The sequence below is a fragment of the Onychostruthus taczanowskii genome, unplaced genomic scaffold, assembly GCF_017590055.1.
Source record: "Onychostruthus taczanowskii isolate IOZ18803 unplaced genomic scaffold, ASM1759005v1 scaffold73, whole genome shotgun sequence".
Lineage (NCBI taxonomy): Eukaryota > Metazoa > Chordata > Aves > Passeriformes > Passeridae > Onychostruthus > Onychostruthus taczanowskii.
Window position 1 is genome coordinate 2,641,117 of NW_024505118.1, and position 12,153 is coordinate 2,653,269.

Here is a 12,153-nt window from a genome sequence, read left to right on the forward strand (position 1 = left end):
GAGACAAATGTCGTGGGTAGTTCATGCATCTTACTGACTGGACTGGATTGACTGGCCTCAACCTCCTCACTGGTGGCATAAGTCTCCTTTCCTTTTCCTCTTTGAGATAATTATAGTGTTGGTATTCTGTACCCAACTGGTGATACATGCAAAACTCATAAGACTTCGAGACCTTTAAGATGTGTAACCACCTAGTAAATTTAGTTTAAACTGGTCAGCAAGTTAAAGAAGTTGCCAAGAAAGTGGAACAACAGGCAGATGAACAGTATAAACTTTCCTCACGAAAACAGAGTAAAATTGAGGGTTTGTAATTTCAGTAATGTTTGTTATGATTTCAAGTTAATTATGTCTGTCCAAAGATTCTTACCTCATGTATTTTAACAACTATAGCTATTAAAATATATTCTTTAAGGCAATTCACAGCAAATCAAATGTAGAACACTAGAGCAGTGACCGAAAGAAATTACAGAATCATCATAATGCTTTGTTTCCAGTGCTGAAATCCTAGCCATGATTACTTTATTTAAGCCAGCTTCTCTAAAACATTTTGCCCAAATGTTCCAATCAGTCATGAACTTATTCAATCTATCATTGTCTGTTGTATGTGCTGCCCATCCTGTCATAAGGGAAATAACATGGAAGACCTGAACTTTCCATCTACATAGCAGTCCTCACCAAGAATATTTTCCTGGGTACATTGCAGATATTTTGACATCTTTCTGACCAAAGGTGTCACATCATTTGACAAAAGCCCAGCTGACACATGACGGTGTATTTGTGTGCCACACTGGCCACATTGCAGGCTGTTGGCCTGGGAAAAAGGAGCTGGGGATTTTACCAGCTCTGGAGATCCTGCAGCTTGGTGAGCTGGCAGCCTCCCGGCTCAGGGCAGTGCACAGATGCCGTGTTGTGGCAAAGGAGACTGAAATGGGAGTCAACCAGGACAGCACTATTCCAGGTGTACGAAATTTGACTCATCCAAGACCAGTGCCAGTGGCAGCAGGAGCTGAAGGCAGGCATTGTCCTATGGGGTGCTGAGGTGGATGGTGTCCTCAAACACAGGGCAAATCCAGACACAGCAACACTGGTCACTGAGACCTGAATCAGACTTTCAAGTCACTGTGATCTTTGAACAGGGGAATTCAAACAACGGCCAAATTGGCTAGAAACAGGCCACAGATTGTCAAAACCTGCAATGTCTTCCCCAGATGTATTATTCCTTTGAGGTGGGTGAAAAATGGGGCCTCACCAAGCAAGAAGAGCCACGGCACTGCTTGTGGATCTGACCCTGCTGAGCAGATCTCAGCAGCAGGAAAGGTCAGGGATCTCCCGGAGTGGAGGTGTTCCTGGAAATGGTGCCAGCTGCCCATGCTGCCTGGTTTGTACTGACCTATATGACAAAGAAATCTCACCCACTCCTCTGGGCACAGACAGGCTCCATCCCCAGCGCTGCCTCTGTTGAGACAGAAGCACGGAGGTTCCATGGGTTCTGGAACCATGGGTTCATCTTATTTGCCTGTGCAAATAAAGAATCAAGACATGTCTATATATATATATATATATGTGTGTGTGTGTGTGTATGTGTGTGTATATATATACACATACATATATACATATATATATACACATATATATATACATATACATATATAGATATAGATATATCGCTTCATCAACAGGTATGTAAAATAATGTATTTAATTTGATTAAGGGAGGAAAGAAGCATGATATATTTGAAGCCTCAGCTAAAAGTATATATGTGACACATAATCTCACCCATAAACTCAGTCACTTGCCCCTAAAACCAATGACATGAATGTGGGGTCAAAGCTTCCAAACATGAATTTGCATTCCCAAAACAATATAGGTGGGAACAATTGTGTGCAGATGCTGACAGAGCAGGAGTGTGGCCCTCTAGTCTACCAAAACCTCAAACTGTTAATTCCATGAAACACCCAAATTACTTCTGCAGGAATTCACAGGACCAAGAAGACAAAACAAAGCCACAGATTCCTAGTCCTGAAGGGCCTGGCACAATAATAAGGACGTGGATAGTCACACATCCAAGAATCAGATAAGGATGCTTTGATTTAAGGCAGGCATTATAGGATAAAACAGGAAAACCACATGCCCCAAACTCAGACATAGCTTCTATACCCACTTCAGGACAGGTGACGATTTTTATTCTGTCTTTGAGCAGAAATAGTGTGTTTTCTTTGAAATAATCATTGAACTGTCTGCCACAGCTTCAGGAAACAAAAAGGCACGGTCTAAGCAATAGCAGAGGAGTTGCAGATCTTAGAAATTTCTGAATGTATTATGGTATTTCCTGTGTATGATGATATTTCAGAGCAAGCTCTGAAAATCTTAGGGTTTTTTTAAAAAGAGACTGGCAGATCTTGAATGGCTAAAGGGGTACTTTGCTGCAGAAATTGCAACAGGGAAGGGGTGGGCAGACCTTAGTCTTGGAAAGAAGGATCCAAGAGCTGGGGAATCTCCACAGAGCAAGGTTTGCTCACAGTCAATCTCACCAGGTCCCTAAGTGAAGGATGGAGTTAGAATCCTTTCCAGTAAGGGTCACAGTGGAAATTGCACACCTATGCACTGGGTGTACGGTTTCAAATAATGCTGAAAAGTGGACTTGAGGACTGCCATTTGATCTGACATTTTAATGCCTGTGTTTTGAGACACTGACAAAGAGAGGAAAGCCAGAACATTCAAAAGTAAACAGCACTGCCAGGAACACGTGTCATTGTATATTTCTAATGGTCTCACTGAACTAAAGAGATTGCTTAACTTCTTACTCTTTAATGGGATTCATATAACTGGAAGATTATTACAAACTATAAGGGCTGTGCCACGTGGCAGGGGTAATTCTATTCTTGGCACTCTTTGCTTAGCTTTTGCTCATGTTATTGCTATTTAGCAGTTGTATTTAGGCTGTCTCAGCTCCACTGCAGCCAGATCTCTCTGATGATAGTGGAATAACATCTAAGTGTAGCTAGGTAAAGTCTGTCCCAGCCATCAGCTTTTCAAAACACATCAACTCTCCATTGGAAATCTTACAGGAAGGAAAGAAAATCTCCTCCAGCAATTGAGATTTGTGTGGCCCAGATTTGTGCAGCCCTAAGCAGCTGTGGAGAACCTCTGGATCTGTGGGGGCTGTGTCCGATCACGCCGTTGTTGCTCCGCTGCCCAGCAGCACTGTCTCACCAGCCAGGCACTCAGTGTGGCTCATGTGGCAGAGGAGTGTCCCTGGGGCTCAGCCACCCACCTGCTCTGGACTGGGAGCCTGGGAACCCCCAGCCCAACTGGGGAACCTGCAGCACAGCTCCAAGCCTCTGCCTTGCTTGGGGAGCATGAACCCTGCCAGGCCAAGCAGGACCGCTGGCTCATCTGGCACCAAGGATCCCAAAACCAGGGAGGGAGCAGGGCTGCCCTGGACCCTGGACTGAGGAGCAGTGTCTGGGACAGCCTCAGGTGGGAGCAGTGCTGGAGCTGCTTCTGCAGCCAGCTGGGGCAAGGCTGGTGATGGTCTGCAAAGGAGTGCAAGGAAAGAGAAAGGTGAAAAGAAAGACTGGGCTGACACACCTTTGGAAGCAATGAAGGAGAAAAGCAGGCAGCTGTGGGGTAAAAAGTTCAGCATTTAGCCCTGGAGGTGCAGACAGAGCTGCCATGAAGCCCATGTGGTCAAGGGGAGGTGACAGCAAAGGGCATCAGCCTTACCTTTGCATTCCCCGAAAGAGTTCCTCTGTAACAACGTGACACTCACAGAACCTGTTAATGCTGGGCAAAACTGTGCCTCTACTTAGAGCTTCCTGGTAACTTTTCTTAGCCTACTGTTCAAGGTCTCATGAGGCTTTTTTTGTTTCTGACAGAGAGAAATCTGACTTTCAGAAATGCAAATTCCTGAGCTGACTTATGCAGTCACATCTATTACATATGTGGTAACAGGCTTAAAATCATGGGGTTCTTCTGGTTTTATTGTAAGATTCAAGAAACATCTTTATCTTTTAGGTTTTGCAGACATTAATCATGTCAAGAATGCCACTGATTGTTGACTGTATATGTGTCTAAATTAAAATTATTACATTCTTATATATTACCATGTCACTGTGAACTGCTGAGGGAGTTTTAATCAAGCATCGTGGGAACTCTTAATGCTAATAGTTGTGATTGAAGTCTGAATAAAGAAGAAACTCTACCACAATGCACAGCAAGCAATGCACCAGATGGGCATGGAGGTGTTTTCCATCCCTGAAGTAGCTGCAGTTTAAATGCCTTCCTTAGCACCTCGTTTGCCTGCAGCTGTGTCAGGCACAAGTAGAGGTATCCCTGTGCTGTACTGAGACTTAACTCCCATCTCATCTGGGTTTGGCTCCACCAAGTCAGACAAAGATCTGAGCATATACTGATATTAGCACAGGTAGATTATTACTGACAGTAATAATTTAACAGTGATGTTAAATAATCACTGTTTACTTTTGCTTCCTTTCTTGGGCTCGGGAATATTCAATCCCTACAAACATCTGATAAATCTCTTGAAGTAAATGTAACCTAATGAATCCTTATATAAACTTTTCTTCAGGCTTCTTGGTCTTAAATCATGCCTGACTCTCTACTGGACAAGCAGCCAGGATTACTTGATTCTTTCAAAGCATTTTAAGTATAGGTCCATGCACAGTTTTGTGACACTTCAATGTAGTGAGTATTTTGCTGAGGAAACACTGATGAGCGTTCTGCTCCAAGTTTGCACACAGAAATGTTTTACAAGAGTACATTGACCTAATTTTCAGATACAGAAAATGCAAGTCTCTGGTATGCTTTCAATAAATATGTCCGCAATGCAAGTTGCAATGAAAACATGAACAGGTGCCATATGGATGCAAACATACAAGCACCTGCAAAGCAAATATTTCCTTTATAAAATACAATTTACTAGATTAGTTAGAGGTTTATTTATCTCTTTTGAAAAATAAATCAAATTTCTATCAAAAGAGTGAGAAAATGTCAAGACATTTCTCAAAGTTACATCAAAGGAGTCATGAGCAGTGGACACATGTTCCAATTAAAACACTCCAGAGATTGCTTGTCATCCTCTTCTGTTTTACAGCAGCATATAAAGTTTGGGGTACTTCTTTAAACATTCTTCTAAGAAAAAAATATTTCCTCCTGAGAAGCATGCAACATGGAGGTAATAATATTTTTCAGCAGCCATGCTTAAACATTTAAGGAAAGGAAAAAGAACCCAAAGAGTTCAAATTGGGTAGAATAATTTCTTACCCGCTTTAAACCTGAGGAGTTGCCAAATACACAGCAACCAAAGGGTCACAGTCACTACAGAGCAGTGACTCCAACCAAAATTCTGTCCCAGTGGGGTGAAGACATGTTTTAGTGCAGGCTGTCTGCAATGCTATAAAATGGTTATTATACAGTGATACTCTTGTTATAAACCATTAACTACTTGTCTACTGATAAAACTTTAACCTTTTCTGTTCTAAAAAAAAAGAGTTTTGGCATATGTGTGTTTATTACCTCTTGGGAACTGACTGGTCCTCATTATAGATCTGCACGTACCCTGGGGAAAGTGGTGCTGGCTGGCACAGGGTGAAAGTCAACACAGTCAAAGTGACGAAGAAAATAGAGTTATTTTAAGAATGAGTTGGAGTAAACACATCTTTTTTGTCATCAGCATTCAGTGGATTAATTCCCACTGAGTAAGTAGGGACAGTACCTTGCTTTAACAAGTTGTGTTTTGCTAATGAAGAAAGGAGATTTGTTTGGCTTTTTTAATTACCACAGCAATTCCATCTCACTTTAAAAAACAGGGCTCAACAAGCTGATGTGATGTGCAGAGAATGTACAGAAATGCAGTCAAAAAAAAAGGGTTCTGGACTCTTGGGATGTTGCACAATTGTCTAGCCATTAGACACTACTGATACTGCTACTAATCCACACTACAATTCCTTTAACACCTTACAGATTGTTATGATGCCTTTTCCTCTTATGAAGAATAAAAATGAGCAATATATGTATTTATTATTTTAATTCAATTGGTGGCAATCTGCAAGGTACTCATAATGATACTCATACTCATATTCAAAATATTCATACTGAAAATAAAAATTATCTCATGTCAGGTGACCTAGACATTTTGTGTTGAAGAAAACTCCTCAGGACATAGGAAAGACTATGGAAATGCTGGAATAATTAAGATTGCTTTTACAAATGGGAACACCAAAATTGTTAATGTGCTTATTCAGATAGCCAAATGTTTTAATAGTCTACTGACAGAGGTTTTAGTTAAACCCAGGCTGTGCCACCACCCCAGTGCCAGGCTGGTACAATCCTTTCGGAGGGACAGGGCTGCGTGCTGTCCCTCTGGGCTCAGTCTGTCCACTCGGGGGGTGTCTGCCTGCTTGCGTGTGGCAGCCCTGTTTCTTGTCCTAGATCTTTCCTCTCTCCGTGTTATTCTCATTAGCATGGAAAACAGAAAAGGGAAAAGATCCTCAGTGGTGGATCAGCACAGGGACATGAGGGGGGCACAGGGGCCGTGGCACCCCGGTGACAGGTGACAGTCCAGGGTGGCACAGACATCACCCGGGGGCCACCGGAGCCCTTCACTCCCTGAGATGCCAAAGTGCAGCTTCCCCCAGCGGGATTGCCAGGGAATGGGAGGCTTCATGGGAGAGGGGCGGGCACAGGGCTCTGTGGGGCAGGACAGCCGAGGCTGCGTGGCACAGCTCCAGTGGCCCCAGTGTACATCCAGGGCCGGGGAGCCCCTGGGTCTTATCTTCCTCGAGCCATGTCTGATAAGCTCTCGGAGAAATATAATACACCCAAGATACCTCAGCTACCTTTGGAGGCATAAAATTAAGCAGGATGGCTTCTGCTGCAGAGTTGGAAACAAAAAGGTTTAATAAAAGGCAAAATAACAAACAGAAAAAACTGAGCCAGGTGCAAGAGACCTTGCTCCTGGTAAAATACCTCATAAAAGCCATTCGTTTCTTTGTTCACATCCTTTTCTAGTAAATTGCCCGGGCGGGACTTTTTGGCTCCTATCCAATTAGCTACCCTTAAGTTTGGGGTGAAGTTTGCAAGGTCCTATGAGGTGGCTTTTTACCTAATCAATGAGCGAAACTCCTGGGCTTCTTTCCTTTTTAGGGGGACAAAGGATAGTTTTGTCACTCTGTCAACAGGGGACACATTCCTACCCCTGGGCTTGGGAGGAATTGCGTGGGTGGCCGGGCAAGCCCTGGGAGCACGAAGGCTGCATGGCCCAGCTCTCCCAGTGCTGTCACACTGTGAACAGCAGCAATGCTCAGCTGGACAGAAACATCTCCTGCTCACAGAGAATGCTTTGCAGCCTTGAAATGTTAATGACTTTACAGCCTCCTGCCATAAGCAGTTAAATGTTTGTTTTTCTGCTGTTTTAAGGGATAGGAATGTAAAATTGGATCTAAGAGACACACAGGAAGATGCTAATCCCTGAGCAGGAATCTTACAGACAAAACAGAACCAAGTGCAACTTGATTCTTGAAAATGGGAAAAAGAACAGTTCAGTGACATTAAGCTCCATCCAGCTTTGCCAAACTCAGTCTGAGGTTTTTGGTGTATTGAAAGCAGACCCAGCTACTGAATCACAGGTCTGAGTCCTTTGCTAATAGAAATGCAAATAGATGATTACAGGTATTTTTAAATGACAAAATAGGAAAGAAATTCATTCTCATGCTTACTTACACTGCCCTTCCTATTCAAGGGAAAGAGCATCCTTGCTTCTTCCCTTCACATGGCTAACATCATCATGGATATCTTTGACTAGAATGTTGAGTTTAGATATATGGAATACTAAGAGTCCAAAACTTTGGGTTACAAGCCCAGCTTTGCAAATGGGAGACAGTTTGTCCACTGGGAAATTGCAGTAGGATTGTGAGCAAAACTGTGAATTTCTAACTTCATATGAACACTTTATATAAAATACAGAGAAAAAAAAATACTTAACGCACCAGATGGCAAAACCAACACAAATGAATGAACACCTCTTAAAAGATAGTATACTTTTATTTATGAAAATATTAAACCATGTTTATATGATATAATAACAAACTGAAAGGGAACCTTAACACTTGCAAATTCGTATGTGTGATGCAGCTGCAGGGAGATAAAATCACTCTTGAGTGACAGGATATGTTTCTTCTGCTTTCCTTCATTTCTTTTAAGCCTTAATTAGAGCCAGATGTTTCTTATTTCCTTTCTTTTTTGTTTTCAAGTGTGCACAAAGCATGGTGCCAGCAGTAAACACCATCTTTGACTTTTTTTAATGTGTCAACTGCATCTGAGTCAGAGTCACAAACCAGTAAAATTCCAGCAAAGCAGTGCAAGCTTTCCCTCCTACTGGAAGATTGGCATTGCTGTTTCCTGCGGCACAGGAGCCATAAAAATCCCACCATGTGTCTGAGAACCTTGCCCCTGGTAAATTACACCGGAGGCAGGAGGCTGGAATGCTGTGTACCATGAACACAGCTGCCCCTGCCATGCTCTTCAGAGTGCTGGGAGTGATTTCTTGTTGCTTAATTGCTGTTCAGCTGTATGGATCTGCAGCCTGTTTTCCATTTCTTCCTTCTCCTCCTCAGGGAGGCAGTGGCTCCTAACCACAGCATACAGGCAAAACCATTTCTGCTCCAATTTCAGGCCTTTATTGCACCCTTTCATTGACCTCTGAACTGCCATCTCTGGCAGAGTGTTTTGTCAGTAAACGGCAGAAGTCTATAGGTGAGAGCTTCCTTTCTAAACTAAATTACTTAGTATTGCTGTAGTATTTATAATTATGGTTTTCATCTACTTCTCCATATGTATTTTCATTCTAAGAAACTATCAAATATAGAGATCCATGAACTGCAACAGTTACCTAGCAAAGAGGTAGAAATTAATGTTCAAAAAAAGTCATCTGAGGACAAGTTATTCCTTATTTGACAACTATTTTGAGCAAGCATATATTGTACCTAGAATAGATTTTAAGGACAAATTTTCTGGCAGCTTTCTAGTTGCCTTTCTCCCTTTTAACAGATGTGCTCTTTGTTACTTAGTTCTTGGGAGTCAGGCTCCCTTCCACTACTGCACACACTGGAGATCTTTTTGGATAAAAAACTGTTCTGTTTTCTTCCACCAACTTGTGTACCAGCAACTCCTACCGCAACTGCTGTTTGGAGGAACTGAAACATTTTGGGGAAGAGTACCTGATTAAGGTACTTGATCCACTGAAGTGTTTTAGTCCCTAAGTTTTAAGGATGAGTGAACCTGGAGGATACAAATTCCTTGCTGTCATATTTGCTCTTCATTCATGCTATGTTTAGTTACAAAGGAAAAAAATAATTTAAATAATACCTTTAAGTAATTTAAATAGAACACACATCACAGTTTCTGATGACAAGGTAGTACTGACCTTTCTTGAATTAAAGTGCAACTTGTTCAAATGTCTGGATGTGTTATGAGAGTAACCTGTTTATCCCACCCCATCCTGTCCCATAAATGGTTATATTTTTTCCCCTGAAAACATGACAGACGTCTTACATTAATAAATCAATTTTATTTAAATAAAATTACAGGTGTATTTTGTCTAGTAAAAACTAACATATAGTTTTTCAAAGGCACCAATATTTAAAAATAATTTAAATCTTCTTGAGAGCAGCTTCCCTTTTCTGAGTGGTGTTTGTAAACTTGTTGGACTTCCCTCCCCTCATTCAACTCAGGCAATACCTGCTGCTTGTGAAATTATGAAGGCTGTACCTTTTTCGTTGTCATAGATGCCCTACTGTTTCTAGGCTTCTCTTTAGAACACAGGAGAATGGGTCAGGCATTCCATGTAGCAAAATCTCACTCTGAAATAGGGTGTTCCTTTCCTTTGTGGCACCACACACTTGTCAGACACAAACCCCTGCTATGACACTCACTTTCCATGTGCTGTAAGTATTAAAAATTAAATTCCAAAAACTACTTTCTTTGAGACTTCAGGATCTGTTTTTCCTTGCATTTCTCCAAGCTTGATAATGCAATGCCACATTTTCTGATGTGAGGAGAGAGCTTTTTGCAGAAAGCCTGCCCTACAGTTCTGTGTCAGACTGCATCAGCCTCCAGTTCGGGCTTCTTTAGAGGTGTCTTTGCCAAGCGTGCTTGCACCGAAACCAGCAGATGTGTTGGGCTTATTCATCCAGTTCTGTGGTCATTTACAGGAGATTCACAGCAGGGATGCAGAGGGAGGTGCAGGTGATACCTCTCAGCATGCCAAATCCTGCTCAGTTTTTCCCCAAAAAGACCCAGCTCTACAGCCACTGCTGGATAAGGACAGAGCCAGAGTCCCCAGCTCCTCCCCACTGGAGGAACAGTATCAGGCAGCCACTCTCTGTCCAATGAGCTCAAGTACTGTCACTTTTTGCTTCTGTAAGAGCAGGGAATTGTTTTCAAAAGGAGATTTTGCTAAGCACCTTCCCTGTGCACAGCTCGCCTGTGAGGTTCACTTCATCAATTTATTTTATTATTGTGACAGAATTTTGTAATAAACCCCAAGTTCTCTTTGATGCACAACCATCATCTTCTCTGCCCAGACTACAGAAGCTTTGTAGCTCAACCATTCTAACAGGAAAAAGGACCTTTAAAAAACAATCCCCACAATTTAGAGACAACAGTGATGTGGTGCAATGAAGGTAAGATCCTAACAGGGACACATTTGGCAAATGTATCCCTGCTGCAATTAACAGGCAAGCTCCTCAGGGAAGCCCTGGATCTTCTTTCTACACAAAATCTGATTTTAATGGAGCCACAGTAATCAAACTCCCGTCTTAGATTTGCAGAGTGGAGTAAATAAAATTATTTCAGAGTTTGTAGTAAGACCACTTTAAAGCTGAGACACAGAGCTACAAATATACCATACCGATACCTATCTTACAAGAATGTTCTGGGCTTTACTAAGGTTTGTGACAGGCTTTACTGAAGTCTGCCAAAATCTCCAAGAGCCTTCAGAGAAAGGCATTGGAAAAAGGCCAACAATTGCTAAGAAAAGCAGTGATCTTTGGCTAGCAATGTGCCATTTCCTCCTTGACGTTTGTAAATGTAGAAAGGTCTGCGAGCCAACTACTCTTCTTTCCAAAGAAGATTCATCTGGAGAATCTGGCACCTGGTTACAGGTGTTACTTCACAATACTTGGCAAACACCTAAAATTATTTTAAAAATTAACAACTGAAGTCTTCTAACAAGACACACAAAAGCTCAGGAAGTTCATTGTGCTTTTCATCCTGCTTAGGTTATCTCCTTGCTTTAGAGATACAGCACCTTAATATTTACATGGTACTAAAAGTATTTATCAAGAAAAGCAGTGAAGAAATTTGCATTGCTCCTGCCTGTGAGAAGCAAAGTAGTTTCTGATGATCTCCTTTAGAATAAACAACACCACTGATTTTAGAAAGGCACTGACAAAACTGACAGACTAAAATACAGCATTAGCAGCATGTGCAGCTTGGAAAGGTGCTCCTTGAAAACAGGGAGATAAAAGGTAGATCTTAAAAGTGAAGTAAATATTTATGTTGTACTGAAGGTAAAGTAGTTTGAGGAAAAGCCTGTAAGGATTTTTTGGGTCTTGGGATCCCTTTGAGATACAAACTATTTTATCAGCTAGCTTTTTTAAGCAATCATTTTGCTGCCATTAGCCATGAACACTATGCTTTTCACTAGATTAGTTTGCATGGAGAAAATAAATGCAATTAAAAGTGGTGTTATTTTTTAATTCCCTCACTGGTGTTGGTAGCTGGGTATGGAGCTACTAAGAAGGCAACATCTGCCCTCCCACAGCTCACTGTGCAGCACTGTGCAGGCTGCCTGGTGACTGAAGGGATGATACAGGGTAAGGATGTAAAACCATTTCATCCTGCCCACAGAGCAGAATTACCCACTCCTGACTCAGGTGGTGGGTCACATGTCTGCTCTGAATCCTGCAGAAATCCACCAAATTCCACCTAAGGAAAGGAGATAGCTTGGGGAAAGAAACTGGTTTTGCAGTTAGGTGCTGCCTGACTGGACACCCCTCAGCCTTTTTGGAAAATAAATTGTTCCAGGCACCAAGGGAAGGCAGGGTCACTTCCACTGCCTTGAAAAGTCAAAGA